The sequence below is a fragment of the Mus musculus genome, chromosome 1, assembly GCF_000001635.26.
Source record: "Mus musculus strain C57BL/6J chromosome 1, GRCm38.p6 C57BL/6J".
Taxonomy (NCBI): Eukaryota; Metazoa; Chordata; class Mammalia; order Rodentia; family Muridae; genus Mus; species Mus musculus.
In genome coordinates this window covers 80,427,291-80,441,104 of record NC_000067.6, presented here as the reverse complement: position 1 = coordinate 80,441,104, position 13,814 = coordinate 80,427,291, and the positions used below count along the sequence as shown (strand labels likewise).

At 39.0% G+C, this 13,814-nt stretch overlaps 1 long non-coding RNA gene across 4 annotated transcripts in view; it reads right to left on the bottom strand.

Annotated features, from left to right (window-relative positions):
- Gm38673 overlaps positions 1 to 12,935 on the bottom strand; it is a 69,933-nt gene extending 56,998 nt beyond the window's left edge. For 2 of the 4 annotated variants that reach the window (XR_865573.1, XR_865572.1), the window contains exons 1-2: positions 12,797 to 12,935; positions 12,351 to 12,429 (exon numbers count right to left, since the gene is read on the bottom strand). This is a non-coding gene — a long non-coding RNA (predicted gene, 38673). Of the gene's footprint in view, positions 1 to 6,218; positions 6,942 to 12,350; positions 12,430 to 12,796 lie in introns of those variants that run through there. The other 2 variants (XR_865571.1, XR_865574.1) reach the window with 2 other exon arrangements.
- Between the last annotated feature and the right edge of the window lie 879 nt (positions 12,936 to 13,814).

Sequence of the window (13,814 nt, the reverse complement as noted above, 5' to 3'; positions counted from 1 at the left end):
CTTGACATGGGGTGGTTTTTCTCTGTCCTTGGCCTTAGACACGGATGTGGCTTCTTTCTTGTTTCCTAGAGACATGCAGCTATAACCTTACCTCTGTTCTGAGCAAAGACTCTGGACTTTAACTTTTAAACAATGTAGAAACTTTTAAGATTAGACTCTCTTAGAGGTTAAAGCCATTTTGCATTATGGGATAGACATGACCCTTTGGGAGACAGGCACATAGTATTGTGCTTTGGCTACTAAATGCCCTTCCCCCCACAATGCCCATGCATTGAAAATTTGGAGCCAGTGAACTGATCACATTGATTATGTAAAGAGGAAATAGATCTAGTCAATACATTGGTGATGTATTCATAAAGGGATGCTGTTACTGGGAGGTTGTGAACGTTGAAGCAGAGCCTTGGAGAGGGAGCAGGTCAGTTGAGAGAATGAGGTTGTGGTGTACTGTTTTGTCTCTGGCCTGGAAATGTAGAACCAAGTGTTGGACCATGGAGAAAAGCCTCTGAGATTTATGAACCAAGATAAGTCTTTCCTCATTAAAGAGTTTGTTTTAGTCAGGGATTTTTGTCGTGGCAACAGGAAAGCTATCACAGTGACAGTCTGGGTAGTTTAAGACATGGAGTTTGGAAGTAGGTGAAAGTATCATTATTCAGCCTCCTATAAACAGAGCTAGAGCAGAGTTCTTCAGACTACATCATGTCAGACAACAAAGGGGGTTATATTGTGTGGAGTAAATCGAGAATAGTCCCTGATCTTCTTTTCTCGTTAAGGAATGCATATGCCAGGTCTGTGGTTGCATTCTTTTCCTGCAATTAGAGTAATATGTTCTAGGAAATATACCTTCTCTTGGGGCTAGGGATACAAACATCTCAGTAAAGTCCTTGCCACACAAGCATGAGAAACAGAGTTCTGACCCACGATACTCATGTGGAAGCTGGGCATGGTGATGTAGGTCTGGAACCCTAGAGTCAGGGAAGGGCAGACACATGCTGATCCCTGGAGGCCTTGGCCAACCACTCCAGCTAAATCAATGATATTTGGGTTCAGTGACAAACCCTGCCTCAAAAAATAAGATGGAGGGTATTAGAGGAAGACACATGACACCCACATTTGGCCTCAACATGCATGTACTTATACATGTCCACAGGCACATGCACACACACACACACTCAAATGTATTTTATAATTTTTTAGGGAAAAAATCCACTCTATCTTGCTATATGTTATCTATAAGCGTCCTCTGGGATTCATTAACTTACTCTGGATCTATAATGACTAACTGAATTGAGACTATCAAGTCTGCCCATAGAACCTTAAGGACACTAATCTCCCCAGACTTCTGGTGCAATGTTGTTTGGGGGTTGTTAAAATGTACAAGGATTAAAAGATAATGCCAGAGACTTTTGCTTGAATTTCCTCTCCCTGGATAGCACTTGCTGCATTATCAAGGGCTCAAGGCAAAACCACACTGGAAGAAAAGAAGAGAGGAATATTGTGGTGATGAAGAATGTTGGGGTGATATTAGCCTTATCCTTGAGAAACTGGAAATGAAATACAGAACCTTTGTAAGGAGTAGCCTTTTAGAGAATATATAGAAATAGCTCATGTGAAAAGAAGCCATTTCAATAATGCTAATCTTTGGGTTCTTTGACTACTGTTTATATTTCGTTTTGGATTTGGCTATTTTTTGTTTTGTTCTGTCTTGTTTATTGTTCTAGTAGAGAAAGGTCAATTCAAAAATTATAGATAAATAATATCCAGGATAAAAATAAATTGGGTAAATTGAGTGTTTACTATAGCAAAGAAAGTCATTGTCATGTCATCAAATACAAACCTAAGAAGAATAAATGTGTAAGCATGCACATGTAGAGTTATGGGAAGAGGAGCTATCATCTGGCTTGCTTTTTTTGTTTGTTTGTTTATTTTCCATGCTTTGTTGTGTAATCTTTCTTATTATCCAAATCAGGTAGAGCACCTGAATTTTATCATGTAACATCTAGGGATTATTTTGACTATTTCTTGTATGGAACCCTATTTCTTGTATAGTGCCCTACTAGCCTTTCTCTGTGGATACAATGAGCACTCTCTTACAAAGGTCACAAGTGGAGAGAAAAAGGTTAGTTGGTGTTTTTTAATTCTATCTGACCATTAGAATCATGCACAGCGCATACTGGGACCACTAAAAAAGACCCAGAAGACAATGAACTATTACAAGTTACCAGGTGAGCAATGTGAGTCCCACACATACGGTACTATGTGATTGTAATCACCACATCCCTGAAAATGGTCTTAGGTGACAGCTCTTCTATTCTCCCTCCTCCAGCATCTAGTTTAAATCCTCTCTGCTAGTTTTGGTGAGTTCCTTATGTAACCCTGGCACTCATTCCTGAAGGGTCTAAGGTCCCAGAAATCAAAGGCCACTCCATCCAAGATCACTGTGCTTGCATAATCACAGTGACAAGCAAGGGAAGAAAGAGGATGTACCCATAACTGCCACATTCACCTTGATCACGGCTTCAGGGGACCATCTCTATTGCCTCTGATTTCATTCAGCACCTACTGTGAGTGCCACTGTTCCTACTGTTAACTGCCAGCTGGCAGGAATGGGTTTTTGGTTGTTTTGTTATTGTTGTTGTTGTTTTGGTTTTTGGAATCATTGTCACCTTAAGGCTTCTACTCCCAACTACCATAGTGTCTTGCATGTAGCAGATGTTGAAGGAATGGTTTTACTTGGCAAGCTCACAATATTTGATCTGGGGCTCTTTGATGATCATTGAGCCTTCCAAGGGGCTTGTTGACTGACAATATTTATAACAAAACAACATATCCCCTCTTTTGCTTCTAACATGAATAAAAAACATTTGGCTGGCTTAAACTAACCTTTTTAAGAATATCAAAACCTGAGCGGAGACAAGAGAATCTGTAAGTGAACATGCAAGAGTTGACATGTAAACATTTGTAAGAGTGATTTTGAGTAGGACACAGAATATTAGAGAAATAACTGAATTCATTGATTGAATTCAAGGCTCATGATACCTGATCAATGTCAACACTTCTCTCCAGAATGTGATATTGTCTACTGAAAGAGCACCTGCAGATGATTTTATCATGTAAAATAAGAATTAAAATATTGTCTGTTAAGGTACATCTGAACAATGGAGATATTGTAAATTCCATCATGATGTTTTTATCCCTCTGACCAAGTGAAAATGGAAGTCAACCCCGTGTTTGTTCCATTGGCTAGCCCAAACAACTTTTCACAAGTAGAAAGCGTTGCAAGGACTGGTGTTGTGGCTTGGTAGTAGATGTTTGTATAACATCAGAGAGGCCCAGGGTTCAATCCCAGTACAACCAAAGTTAAAAAAATAAAAGATTTTTGATGAACTTGTCTTGGTTGATAGGGTGCTGACACAGCACACAGGAAACTTTTGATATAGCACCACTTAAACCGAGGGTGCTGCATGTGCTTGAATAGGGGGATCAGAAGTTCAATGTCATGCTCATGGATTGGCAGGATCAACATTGTAAAAATGGCCATCTTGCCAAAAGCAATCTACAGATTCAATGCAATCCCCATCAAAATTCCAACTCAATTCTTCAACGAATTAAAAAGGGCAATCTGCAAATTCATCTGGAATAACAAAAAACCTAGGATAGCAAAAACTCTTCTCAAGGATAAAAGAACCTCTGGTGGAATCACCATGCCTGACCTAAAGCTGTACTACAGAGCAACTGTGATCAAAACTGCATGGTACTGGTATAGCAACAAACAAGTAGACCAATGGAACAGAATTGAAGACCCAGAGATGAATCCACACACCTATGGTCACTTGATCTTTGACAAGAGAGCTAAAACCATCCAGTGGAAAAAAGACAGCATTTTCAACAAATGGTGCTGGCACAACTGGTGGTTATCATGTAGAAGAATGTGCATTGATCCATTCCTATCTCCTTGTACTAAGGTCAAATCTAAGTGGATTAAGGAACTCCACATAAAAACAGAGACACTGAAACTTATAGAGGAGATAGTAGGGAAAACCCTCAAAGATATGGGTACAGGGGAAAAATTCCTGAATAGAACAGCAATAGCTTGTGCTGTAAGATTGAGAATCAACAAATGGGACCTCATAAAATTGCAAAGCTTCTGCAATGCAAAAGATGCCGTCAATAAGACAAAAAGGCCATCAACAGATTGGGAAAGGATCTTTACCTATCCTAAATCAGACAGGGGACTAATATCCAACATATATATATAGAACTCAAGAAGGTGGACTCCAGAAAATCAAATAACCCCATTAAGAAATGGGGCTCAGAGCTAAACAGAGAATTCTCACCTGAGGAATACCAAATGGCAGAGAAGCACCTGAAAAAATGTTCAACATCCTTAATCATCAGGGAAATGCAAATCAAAACAACCCTGAGATTCCACCTCACACCAATCAGAATGGCTAAGATCAAAAATTCAGGTGACAGCAGATGCTGGCAAGGATGTGGAGAAAGAGGAACACTCCTCCACTGTTGGTGGGATTGCAAGCTTGTACAACCACTCTGGAAATCAGTCTGGCGGTTCCTCAGAAAATTGGACATAGTACTACCAGAGGATCCCACAATACCTCTCCTGGGCATATATCCAGAAGATGTTCCAACCGGTAAGAAGGACACATGCTCCATTATGTTTATAGCAGCCTTATTTATAATAGCCAGAAGCTGGAAAGAACCCTGATGCCCCTCAACAGAGGAATGGATACAGAAAATGTGGTACATTTACACAATGGAGTACTACTCAGCTATTAAAAAGAATGAGCCGGGCGTGGTGGCGCACGCCTTTAATCCCAGCACTCGGGAGGCAGAGGCAGGAGGATTTCTGAGTTCGAGGCCAGCCTGGTCTACAAAGTGAGCTCCAGGACAGCCAGGGCTATACAGAGAAACCCTGTCTCGAAAAACCAAAAAAAAAGAAAAAAAAAAAAAAAAGAATGAATTTATGTAATTCCTAGGCAAATGGATGGACCTAAGTGAGGTAACCCAATCACAAAATAACTCACACAATATGTACTCACTGATAAGTGGATATTAGCCCAGAAACTTAGAATACCCAAGATATAAGATACAATTTGCTAATATGAAAAGCAAGAAAAACGAAGACCAAAGTATGGACACTTTGCCCCTTCTTAGAATTGGGAACAGGGGCTGGTGAGATGGCTCAGTGGGTAAGAGCACCCGACTGCTCTTCCGAAGGTCCGAAGTTCAAATCCCAGCAACCACATGATGGCTCACAACCATCCGTAATGAGATCTGACTCCCTCTTCTGGAGGGTCTGAAGACAGCTACAGTGTACTTACATGTAATAAATAAATAAATAAATCTTTTAAAAAAAAAGAATTGGGAACAAAAGTTCAACGTCTGTCTGTCCATCTGGGGTGTGTGTGTGTGTGTGTGTGTGTGTGTGTGTGTGTGTGTGTGTGTTTAAATTACAGAGCATTCCATCATGCAGACACACAATGACCTAACATTCCTCTAGTTAAATGATTTCTTCACAATATATCAGTATTACTCAGTTGGATCCTGGACTTACAATGATAGAATTCTAATTTACCTAAGAAACTAATCTTTTATTTATGGGCTATCAATAAAATATGTATGGTACTGGTAATGCAGAATTAATTCTTATTGTATTTATCTTTTAACAAGTTTTGCATATTGCTTACCATGACCTCCTTCCTTCAACTTGACTCACATTTATTAAATATAAACCAGCAATGTGGATTGAATTCTAAATCATGACAGTCAATTTCTCTACCTATATTTTCAAGTTTCTTGTTTGTTGAGAGTTGCATTGCTAAATTTGTGGGTATTCCTATATTAAAATCACCATATTGGTATCTATTTGAAAAGAAACTAATAGATATACCAGTAAATACAAAGCAATAAGTCCCCAATCTAAAAGAAATTAAGGTGAACTTCAACGAAACCTGACTATAAACCTGAAGGAATTCCATTAGGTCAAGAGATATCCAAAAGTTTCTATATTGGTTTGGCAAATTTGTTGTGGTTGAACATCTCAGAGATGTCAACGTAATCCAGAAACTATATGCCAGAGACAGTGTCTCTTGGTATTTATTCACTGTACATATGTTCTGTAAGGTTAGTGTGATGTGTATTGGTGAATGCTAAGAGAAGTTAGGGTCCTGTGAAGTACTGGTATCAGTCATTTCATCAACTGATTTATACAATCTTATTTAATGTATAAAACACCAATTTTACTCTTAGAATGTCCCCAAGAGAAAGAAATACATGTGCAGAGAAAAGGCCTTACATGAGGATGTTCAGCAGGGTGGTGGTGGCACACACATTTAATCCTAGCACTCAACAGTGGATCTCTGAGTTTGAGACCAACCTAGTCTGCATAGTGAGTTCCAGGACAGCCAGGGCCATATAGTGACTTGAAAAAAACCCTGACTCAGGGGTAAGGGGGAGCTCAAAGAGCTTCACTACTATTCATTTTAAAAGAAAAACTAAGAAAAAAAGTTAATGAAGAAATTGGGATATAGTCAGACAATGGAAATAATAGCAATAAAAATAAGTTACATTCTACCCCCCACCTAACTCTACCCCCACAAAAGTACTAACCTAGACAGAAAGCAAAGAGAAGTCTTAAAAATTGTGATAAGGATGCTGAAGAGTAGCTCTCCACAATCTCCTGGAGGGTGGGAAAGACTTAGTTTTCTATAAGGGGCTGGACACTGGGAATTTGACCATGCTCCAACGAGTATATGAGCAATACAAATTGGATTTGATCTCTTCTTCCTCCTCTTTTCCTTTTTCTTTTTCTTTGTCTTCTTCTCCTTCTTCTCCTCCTCCTCCTTCTTCCTCTTCTCTTCCTCCTCCTTCCCTCTTCTCCTCCTGTTTTAGAGGGGAATGTCACAAGGGCAGACCTGGGAGAACTGGGAAGTGATTTTGATCAGGCTACATGGTGTGAAACTCACAAATAATCAAGATGGATATTATGTATTTTTAGGGGAAAAAGAGATGAACTTCGGAAATGTTACATTAAAAGAAAGAAGGCAGGCCCAAAAGAGCATGTTACATGGTTCTGTCTATAAGATATCAGAAAAAGGCAAAACAAATCTATGAAGATAGAAGGTGACCAATGGTTATTTCAGATGGGTGATACTGACTATGGAGGGACATAAATGAACTCTCTGGAACAGAAGATATAGTCTATGTTATTCTAGGTGGCTGATACATAGGTTTATAGGTACACAAATATTCATTTAACTGTGCAACTATGTTTCTATTGCTGCCATAACAAATTATCATAAGTGTAATGGCTTTAAAAAACACAAATACAATCCCTATGATCTGTCAGCCAGAAATCTAGTGAAAGTCTCTCTGGGATAAACTGAGGGTTGTACCAAGGTTGCAAACCTTTTGGAAAGTTTTAAAGGGAACACTTGTCTTGCTTTCTCTTGCTTCAAAAGTTTTATCCATTCCTTGATTCATGGTCTCCCTTCTTCAAAGCCAGTAATTAGGGCTTTCAGGATTCCTTCCCTTGTGCCTCCCTCTTCAGCTTTCAAGAACATCTATGACTGCAATGTGTCCACATGGATAATTAAAAATAATGTATCCCTGTAAAGGTCTTTCTCTTAAGCCCATCTGGAAATTTTCTTCTATCATTCAAGGCAACACGTTCAGAGATTCCAGTTACTGAAATGTGGGATTTCTTTGAAGATACTATTCTGTTCACATCAGTATTTAAGGTGCATTGTTTTTGCTGACTGGGTATAAAGTATACACCCAGAAATTCCATAAACAAAGCTTTTCAAGAATACATACATATGCCATTCTGAGCTTCATCTTCCAGTCCACACCTCTACCTACATCAAGGATCTGCACTTCACTTCCCAGCCTACAGTTTTGCCTGCCTCCCCGGAGGCCTGCTCTCACCTGGGACAACCAGACCACAGCTCTCCTGACTCCTGGGAGACCTGCTGCCACCTGGGACAACCAGTCCCTGAGGCATGCTACTCCCAGAGAATATCAGGCCAGTCAACATCACAGACAACTAGATGGCTAAAGGCAAGTACAAGAACATAATCAACAAAAGCAAATGCAATAGGGCACCATCAGAACCCAGCTCTCCAACTACAGAAAGCCCTAGATATCCTAACAAACCTGAAGAGATAGACCTTAAATCACATCTTATGAAGGTGATAAGAAGCTTTAAAAAGAAAATAAATAAATCCTTAAAGAAATACAGGAAAACATAATCAAACAGGTGAAGAAAATGAATAAAACTGTTCAAGACCTGAATGGAAATAAAAGCAATAAAGAAAACACAAAAGGAAGCAATCATGAAGATGGAAAACTTAGGAAAGAGAAGAGGAACTACAGACACAAATATCACCAACAGATACCAGAGATAGAAGAGAGAATCTCAGGAATAGAAGATACAATAGAAGAAATTGATACATTGGTCAAAAAAAAAATGCCAAATCTAAAAAGTATCTAACACAAAACATCCAGGAAATTTTAGATACTATGAAAAGATCAAAACTAATAATAATAATAATATTAGAGATAAAAGATTCCCAGTTCAAGACCCTGAAAATATCTTCAACAAAATTATAGAAGAAAGCTTCCTTAACATGAAGAAAAAGATGACAACAAATGTACAAGAAGCTTATAGAACACCAAATAGATTGGACCAGAAAAGAAAATTCTTCATACCACATAATAATGAAAACACTAAATGTACAGAACAAAGAAAGAATATTTAAAGCCCCAAGGGAAAAAGGCCAAGCAACACATAAAAGTAGATCTATCAGAAATACACTAAACTTCTCAGCAGAGATTCTAAAAGCCAGAAGGTCCTGGACAGATGCCTTGCAGACTCTAAGAGACCACAGATGTCAGCCCAGACTACTACACCCAGCAAAACTTTCAATCACCATAGATGGAGAAACCAAGATATTCCATTAAATATTTAAACAATATCTTTCTACTAATCTAGCCTTACAGTGGGTACTATAAGGAAAACTCTAACAAAGAATAGTAACTACACCCAAGAAAACACAAGAAACTAATCATCTCACCGAAAAACCAAAAGAACACACACACAGCACCATCACCAACATCAAAATGGTCATTACTCAGCAGATGCTGGCGAGGATGTGGAGAAAGAGGAACACTCCTCCATTGTTGGTGGGATTGCAAGCTTGTACAACCACTCTGGAAATCAGTCTGGTGGTTCCTCAGAAAATTGGACATAGTACTACCGGAGGATCCCACAATACCTCTCCTGGGCATATATCCAGAAGACGTCCCAACCGGTAAGAAGGACACATGCTCCACTATGTTCATAGCAGCCTTATTTATAATAGCCAGAAGCTGGAAAGAACCCAGATGCCCCTCAACAGAGGAATGGATACAGAAAATGTGGTACATTTACACAATGGAGTACAGCTATTAAAAAGAATGAATTTGTGAAATTCCTAGGCAAATGGTTGGACCTGGAGGGCATCATCCTGAGTGAGGTAACCCAATGACAAATGAACTTGCACAATATGTACTCACTGATAAGTGGATATTAGCCCAGAAACTTAGTATAGCAAGATATAAGGTACAATTTGCAAAACACATGAAACTGAAGAAGAACGAAGACCAAAGTGTGGCCACTTTGCCCCTTCTTAGAATTGGAAACAATCACCCATGGAAGGAGTTACAGAGACAAAGTTTGGAGCTGAGACAAAAGGATGGACCATCTAGAGACTGCCATATCCAGGGATCCATCCCATAATTAGCCTCCAAACGATGACAACATTGCATACACTAGCAAGCATTTGTTGCAAGGACCGTGATATAGCTGTCTCTTGTGAGACTAGGCCAGGGCCTAGCAAACACAGAAGTCAATGCTCACAGTCAACTATTGGATGGATCACAGGGCCCCCAATGGAGGAGCTAGAGAAAGTATCCAAGGAGCTAAAGAGATCTGCAACCCTGTAGGTGCAACATTATGAACTAACCAGTACCCCGGAGCTCTTGACTCTAGCTGCATATGTATCAAAAGATGGCCTAGTCTGGAAAGAGATGCCCATTGGACAGGCAAACTTTATATGCCCCAGTACAGAGGAAGGCCAGGGCCAAAAAATGGGAATGGGTGGGTAGGGGAGTGGGGGGGGGGAGGGTGTAGGGGACTTTTGGGATAACATTGGAAATGTAATTGAGGAAAATACGTAATAAAAAAAAAAGAAAAGAAAAAAATGGTCATTACTAACAATCATTGGTCATTAATATCTCTCAATGTCAATGGACTCAGTTCACCCATAAAAGGACACAGGCTAACAGAGTAGATACACAAACAGGATCCATCATTCATGGCACAGAGATTAAAAGCACTGACTGCTCTTCCAAAGGTCCTGAGTTCAATTCCCAGCCACCACATGGTGGCTAACAGCCATCTGTAATGGGATCCAATGCCCTCTTCTTGTATGTTTGAAGAGAGCGACAGTGTACTCATATACATAAAATAAATAAATCTTCTTAAAAACAAAGAAAGACACCTCAATAACAAAGATAGACACTATCACAGAGTAAATGGCTGGAAAGGTTTTCTAAGCAAACAGACCCAAGAAACAAGCTGGCATCACCATTCCAATATCAAATAAAATAGACTTTCAACCAAAAGTAAGTGAAAAGCGATGGGAACAGACACTTCAAACTCATCAAAGAAAAAAATACACCAAGATGACATCTCAAATCTGAACATCTATGCCTCAGATATAAAAACACTCACATTTGTAAAGGAAACATTACTAGAGCTTAAATCACACATCAAACCCTGCACAATAATAGTGGGGACTTCAACCTCCCACTGTCACCAATGGACAGGTCATCTGAAAAGAAACTACTAAACGGAGAAATAATTGAACTAGCAGATATTATAAACCAAATAGACCTAACAGATATCTACAGAATATTTCACCCAAATACAAAAGAATATACTTTCTTCTCAGCACCTCATGAAACATTCCCCAAAACTGACCATATACTCAGTCACAAAGCAAGCCTCAACAGATTAAAAAAAAACATTGAAATAACCCTTTGCATCTTATCAGACCACCATGGATTAAACTTGGACTTTAACAACAACATAAACAACAGAAAATCCACATACTCATGAAAACTGAAAAACTCTCTACTCAATGATCTCTCGGTCAGGGGAGAAATAATGAAAGAAATTAAAGACTTTATGGAATTCAATAAAAATGAAGGCATAACATACCCAAATTTATGGGACATAATGAAAGCAGTGCTGAGAGAGAAGTTCATAGCATGAGTGCCCTCATAAAGAAATTAGAGTCATCTCATACTAACAACTTACAGCACACCTGAAAACTATTACAATAACAAGAAGCAAACATACCCAAGAGGTGTAGGTGGCAGGTACTCAAACTCAGGGCTGAAATCAGTCAATTAGAAAAGAGTCAAGAAAACCAAGAGCTGGTTCTTTGACAAAATTAACAAACAGTTAGCAAAACTAACTAGAAGACAGAAAGACAGTACCCAAATTAACAAAATCAGACGTGAAAAGTGAGGCATAACAACAGAAACTTAGGAATTCAAAACGTCAGCCGGGCAGCGGTGGCGCACGCCTTTAGTCCCAGCACTTGGGAGGCAGAGGCGGATTTCTGAGTTCAAGGCCAACCTAGTCTACAAAGTGAGTTTCCAGTGAGTGAAAAACCAAGACAGGGTTTCTCTGTATAGCCCTGCTGTCTTGCAAACTTTATATGCCTCAGTACGGGGGAACGCCAGGGCCAAGAAGTAGGAGTGGGTGGGTAGGGGAGTGGTGGGGGAGGGTCTGGGGGACTTTGGAGATAGCATTTGAAATGTAAATAAAGAAAATACCTAATTAAAATAATATAAATAAATAAACAAATAAAAGCCTGTATTCTACAAAATTGGAAATTCTAAACAAAACGGATGGTTTTCTGGATAGACATCACTTACCAAAGTTAAACCAAGATCATATAAACTATCTAAACAGTCCTATAACCCTTAAATAAATAGAAGTAGTCATTAAAAGTCTCCCAACCATGGCTTTAGCATAGAATTCTATCAGACTTTCAAAGAACAGCTAATATCAATATTCCTCAAACTATTCTATAAAATACAAACAGAAGGAACACTGCCAAGTTCATTCTATGAGACCCCAGTCACCCTAGTACCTAAACCACACAGATTCAACAAAGAAAGAGAACTTCAAGCCAATTTCTCTTATGAACATTGATGCAAAAATATTCTATGAAATATTTTCAAACCAAATCCAGGAAAATATCAAAAACTTCACCCACCATGATCAAGTAGGCTTCATCCCAGGGATGCAAGTGTGGTTTATAAAGATCCATCAACAGAATCCACCATATAAACAAACTGAAAGAAAAAACAAATGACCATCTCGTTAGATGCTAAAAAAGCCTTTGACAAAATACAACACCCCTTCCTGTTAAAAGTCTTGGAGAGATCAGGGGTACAAGGCACATACCTAACCTTAAAAGCAACATATAGCAAGCCAATAGCCAATATCAATAATTTGATATTTGATCAAATTATTGATATTGGCTATTGACACACACACACCAAGGGAAGAAGCATCTAAATACATGAGCACAAATTTTGTTCCTAAGAATAACAAGCCTTGGGAAGAGATATATCAAACTTCCATACAGAAGCCAAATAAAGGCCAAACTACTGAAAGTTAATTCATATTTCATCTATTCATGTAACAACAATAACCAACCTAATTTAGAAATAATCAAGCACACACTTAGGTCTTGATTTAACTGAGGGGCCAATGGAAAGACTAAACACAGCACAATCCAGTGCTTAAAAGCATTAGGGAGCCAGACAACCCGTGCATCTGTGTTTGTCTTCACTCCTTACTTCTCCCAGGCAACTATTGACTATTATTGATCATATGGCTCCTTTAATTGGTGGTTCATGTTGACTTTTACCTGGACAAACAAGCCAAGAGGTAAATCATTGTCCAGATCTCAAAAGCTTATATTTTGAGCTCCAGTGTGCAATTAAACTGAGAAGCTTGCTAAATTTAAAGGATTTTAAATGCAGACACATGGGAAGGTAGTTTAAACATAGAAACAGACCCGAAAGAATGCTTTTGGCCTTATTTTTCAGCCTTGTTGACATCAAAATATAATCACAGCAGATACCTGCTATGTGATAAATAATAGTATGTGACTAATAAGAAAATAAATACCCCACCATATGGTCTCAGTCACATTTACACTGTTTTGCCAGCAGGTATTATCACATTTCCTTGAAAATTGCTCTGTGGATTAAGCTTCAAAAATAGCATAAAATGAAATGCTATCCCTCTGGCCCTAATCCAGTCTAATCCTGCTTACCTGCATGAGCACCTGCTGTCCTGCTGGAGCTCAGAGCTATCATGGCCCTAGCTTGCACCTGGGCCTGGATACTGTGCCAAGAATCTTTCACCAGAAGTAGTATTACTTCTCTGCTGGCTATAAACAACATTAACCAGAAAACTGGGGGATTTCCAGGAAGGGAGAATACACGTACATAATGTTCTAGGCAACTCCTAACTGTGTCTGAGCATGGAAAATGTCTTCTAGTGTCAGAAATTTGAAGAGAAAGGGGTTTTTATGGACATGAAATTTAGCTTCTGAAGGTAAGAACCCAGACACCAACGTCAGTCAGCAGTCTTTCAGACAGGAAAATCCATTTCTGTAGTCATTTGGGCTGCTATAATAAAATGTTGTAAACTAATTGGCCTGGAA